Source organism: Alosa pseudoharengus, unplaced genomic scaffold, assembly GCF_046254945.1.
Source record: "Alosa pseudoharengus isolate Yale_2024_CS ecotype anadromous, Long Island Sound unplaced genomic scaffold, YU_APseudo_1.1 YU_APseudo_1.1_scf_6, whole genome shotgun sequence".
Taxonomy (NCBI): domain Eukaryota; kingdom Metazoa; phylum Chordata; class Actinopteri; order Clupeiformes; family Clupeidae; genus Alosa; species Alosa pseudoharengus.
Genome location: NW_027468848.1, coordinates 7,416,103 through 7,420,827, shown reverse-complemented (window position 1 = coordinate 7,420,827; position 4,725 = coordinate 7,416,103). Strand labels below are relative to the sequence as shown.

Sequence of the window (4,725 nt, the reverse complement as noted above, 5' to 3'; positions counted from 1 at the left end):
TGTGTCTAAGTGTCTTGTGTGTGTGTGTATGTACAATATGTGTGTGTGTGTGTGTGTGTGTGTGTGTGTGTGTGTGTGTGTGTGTGTGTGTGTCTACGTGTCTGTGTGTGTGTGCATGTACAATGTGTGTGTGTGTGTGTGTGTATGTACAGTATGTGTGTGTGTGTGTGTGTGTGTGTGTGTGTGTGTGTGTGTGGGAGATCCCTCCTGGTGCCGCTCCTGTTTCCGAGTGCTCTGCCCCGGCGCCAGGCCCAAGCTGTGCAGATAAATCTATTTATTGACCTATTCCAGGAACTCTAAATCAGCGGAATCCTAATTCTGCTCCCACGACCAGGAACACACCGAGCCTCCAGCAGCCTCCAGCAGCACTACAGCCACATGCACCAACCCACCGCCTCTACTGTAATACAGACGGATCGCTTTGATAATGCAGCGCATCATAAATAAATTAGCATACGCTAACCTTTTGTTGTGTGAACCAGAGGGAGAGAGAGAGAGAGAGAGAGAGAGAGAGAGGAGGAGGAGAAGAAGGAGGAAACATATACAGTGGGAGATCAAGACACAAAAGACAGAGATAACACTAAACAAAGACAAGCAAAGAAGGAAAGAGAGAGAGAGAGATAAAGGGAGAGAGAGAGAGAGAGAATGAGGGAGACATGCCAATTTGTTTTTCTTTATATTTCTCAATGTGTGTATTGTATGCATATCACACTGTGTCGCCAATAATGTATCTTACAGCCATGACAATAAAGCTTATTGAATTTTAATTAGAGACAAGATTGTGAGAGGGAAACACAAAGGCAAAAGAGAGAAAGAAAAGTGAAAAATAGAGAGATAAAGACAGCGAGAGAGAGAAGAGGGAAACAGAGACATAAACATGAGAGATCTGAGAGAGAGAGGGAGAGAAGGAGACAGAAGGAGAGAGAGAACATGAGTGATTGAGTTCAGAGATCAGAGGGAAAGAAAGTACAAGAAGATAGGGATAGAGATAGGGAGAGAAAGAATTAGAGAAAAAGAGTGAAAGAATGAGAGAGCAATAGAGAGAAAGAGAGAGTGAGAGGTAGAGAGAGAAAGAGAGAGAGAGTGAGAGGTAGAGAGAGAAAGAGAGAGAGAGAAAAAGAAAGAATGAGAGAGCAATAGAGAGAGAGAAAGAAAGAGAGAGCGAGAGGTAGAGAGAGAATTAGAGAGAAAAAGAGAGGGGTAGAGGAATAGCATCAAAGCCTAGTAATCGCCATGATCCCCAGCCAGCACCAGGGACTCAGCAGAGAGCAGAGCCTCTCCCTTTGTGTGTGTATATGTGTGTGTGTGTGTGTGTGTGTGTCTGTGTGTGTGTCTGTGTGTGTGTGTCTGTGTGTGTGTGTCTGTGTGTGTGTGTGTGTGTGTGTGTGTGTGTGCGTGTGTGTTTGTGTCTATGTGTGTGTGTCTGTGGGTGTGTGTGTGTGTGTGTGTGTGTGTGTGTGTATGTGTGTGTGTGTGTCTGTGTGTGTGTGTGAGAGAGGGGAGTTGCTGCGTAAGTTCTCTGTGCCTGCTCCATGTGTGTGTGTGTGGGTGGGGGTGTGTAGATTGCTTGAGTTCTCTGTGTAGGGTGTTTGGGGAGGGGGTGGGTGTGTGTATATGTGTGTGTGGGGGGTGGGGGGGTGCCTGTGCTCTGCGTGGGTGTGTGTATGTGTGTGTGTGGGGGGGGGGAGTTGGGGGGGTGCCTGTGCTCTTCGTGGGTGTGTGTGTGTGTGGGGGGGGGGGTCCACGTCACTTCTATTCAGTGTTGGCCTGTCCAACCGGGCCATCTACCCCCCCGTTGCACCCCCCCTTACTGACAGCCAAATATGGAGCGACAAGCTGTCCACCACACCCAAATCTGATTAGACATCGATTCCAGCCATCGCTCCCATTGGCTGCGACGGCGGGCAAATTTGTTTCCGAGAGAGAGTCACTCTCTCCCTCTCTCTCTCTCTCCATCTCCATCTCTCTCTCTCTCTCTCTCCCTCTCCATCCTCTCCATCTCTCTCTCTCTCTCTCTCTGATAGTGGTGTTATGTTGAAAATACCTATTGGCCTGTGCGGCTCCATATCAGAGGAGACACACACTCTTATTCATTTCATAATATATCAGTGTATATCAATTGTATTATTATTATTACTATATTATTACTATATAGTAATAATAATAATAATACAATTATTATACAAAAAAATAAAAAAAATAGATGCATGATGAAAAGTTTAAAATGCTAATTGGAAATGTTAAATTAGAAAGCTATATAAAAATGGTTCATGTATTTTTTAATTTTTTTTGTCTGCAGACAAATGGGGGCTGGCAGGATGCAACTACACCATCCTCTGTTATCTCCCCAACCGAAGGACCAGGCAGCGTGAACTCTGATACCTCGAATTGATTTACACACACGTATGCACACACACACACACACACACACACACACACGCACGCACACACACACACACACATTTCATCCTCCCTGTTGAAGAACCCCAACTACAGCGCCCGCCACAGACTGACCAATCAGAGAGGCCGAACCAGCCGTCAGAACCAATCATCTGGCTGCGTTTGTGTCCTGCGTGCAGTACTCACCCTTTTGACACGCTGTTTTAGAACTATTTGTTAACGTCTCCTGACATGCGCCTCAGCACGCCGGCTCTGTTTTATATTCTGCGTCTTATTGGTTTACAGTGTGTCCAGTGCTGAGCATAGGAGCCCGAGTGGGAGGAGTCTGACTGACCCGTCAATATAAGCCTGATATGAAGTGACCAAGACTATTCATCTGGGCTAGTCTAATGTCACAAACCAAGACTATTCATCTGGTCTAGTCTAATGTCACAAACCAAGACTATTCATCTGGGCTGGTCAAATGTCACAAACCCAGTATGAAGTGACCAAGACTATTCATCTGGGCTAGTCTAATGTCACAAACCCAGTATGAAGTGACCAAGACTATTCATCTGGGCTAGTCTAATGTCACAAACCAAGACTATTCATCTGGGCTAGTCTAATGTCAGAAACCAAGACTATACATCTGGGCTAGTCTAATGTCACAAACCCAGTATGAAGTGACCAAGACTATTCATCTGTGCTAGTCTAATGTCACAAACCCAGTATGAAGTGACCAAGACTATTCATCTGGGCTAGTCTAATGTCACAAACCCAGTATGAAGTGACCAAGACTATTCATCTGGGCTAGTCTAATGTCACAAACCCAGTCATGCTCCTTCCTGCTCTATCAGTGGGACTGAGTACCCAAGTCTCTCCTCTGCTATAACGTTCACTCAGTCAGTGTGTGTGTGTGTGTCCAGGAAGTGAGGTCAGCCCTGAGCATCAGCGGTTCTGACCCAAACTCTGGTTCGGAACTCCTGCAGTCGGGCTGGTTAGCAGCAGCAGGGTTCATACACGTAGTTAGCAGGACTAACAAACAGCGGAACAGACAGGCAGACATACAGAAGGACAGACAGACAGACAGACAGACAGACAGTGAGGGGATATCTGCTCCACACGTGTGCGTTCACAACTCATACATGCGACTCAGTTTGCCTTACACCTAAATTGTTCCCGTGTATCAGAGGCGTCGCCAAGGCAACCAGTATAAATCTAAAGGTGCACTCTTTTTTGGAAAGTTTTTAAATACCCAACCCATATCAGCATTTTCTCATCGTGTAGATCAAGGCATCGGACATCATTTTACATGTATCATTATGGATGAGGTGGATTTTGGATTTTTGCATTGTATTGATAACTAGAAAAAAACTTTAATCATTTCTCAAAAATAGCTATGGGTCTTGCAGTTACGCCAATTAGTTGTAGAACATCATTTTGGCAACGGAAGACCATCCACACAAAATGCGTTGTATATAAAATAGCTTAAGAGTCTTTATACATCCCACCAATCAGAGCTCAGCTTTATTACCTCATCAAGCCCATAGAAACCAATAGAATTCCAACATTCTCTAGCTTAGAATGCTCACGTACTACCTCTATAAAACAATATCACCACCATATTTTATGTCTGTTTTATTTTTTACTTTTGGTTTTCATTTTGTTTTTTGTGCATCTTGTAACAAACTTCTTTTTCTTCATGTAATCTAATGTATATTTTAATCTTCTAAGAAAACGAAGTTGCTTTGTTGCAGCTTTTAAAAAGACAAAAATAAAAATTGTCAATGATAATATGATTAAATGAATAACAGGATTATTGGGGAGAGGTGAGAGGAGACGAGTGAACTTGTTTTTGCGGTGAGTTTTGAGGGAGGGGTTGGGGAAATGTTGGACATTACTTAACACCAAACAGTAAAACTGTTGTAAATACTGAAGAACATTTTGAATGTTGATCATCTGTTACATGCAAAAAAGGAAAAAAAATCTCATAAGAAGAAGAAACTGTAATGCATAGAGGTTTCAGCGTTCAGGCTGAACGTTTTCCCCTCCTGTTTGACAGGGGGCAAACTTTCTTTCTCTTTTTTTGTATTGTATGTGACTCTGAAACGGATTAAGTCATGACAGTTTATTTGTGGCAGTGGTTCTAATGTATTAAACTGTTTCGTGTTTCTTTCTTATCAAACTACGCCCCAGACTGACAAGTCTTCCTTGTGGTAGTTCTGTGTAATTTCAAACATGAATAAACGCTTTCCTTTAAAGATGGAAACCCCAATCCTCTGAACTCTTGTGTCTTTTTTTTTAATTTGTTATCCATAAATCTCAACATCATTCTCAAACAGAGAT

At 43.3% G+C, this 4,725-nt stretch overlaps 1 protein-coding gene across 1 annotated transcript in view; it reads left to right on the top strand.

Annotated features, from left to right (window-relative positions):
* pbx3b (pre-B-cell leukemia homeobox 3b) overlaps nucleotides 1–2,429 on the top strand; it is a 24,870-nt gene extending 22,441 nt beyond the window's left edge. Inside the window, exon 9 of the mRNA XM_076270736.1 lies at nucleotides 2,300–2,429. The gene's annotated coding sequence lies outside the window, so the exon portion shown is untranslated. The remainder of the gene's footprint in view (nucleotides 1–2,299) is intronic.
* The last annotated feature ends 2,296 nt before the right edge of the window (nucleotides 2,430–4,725 follow it).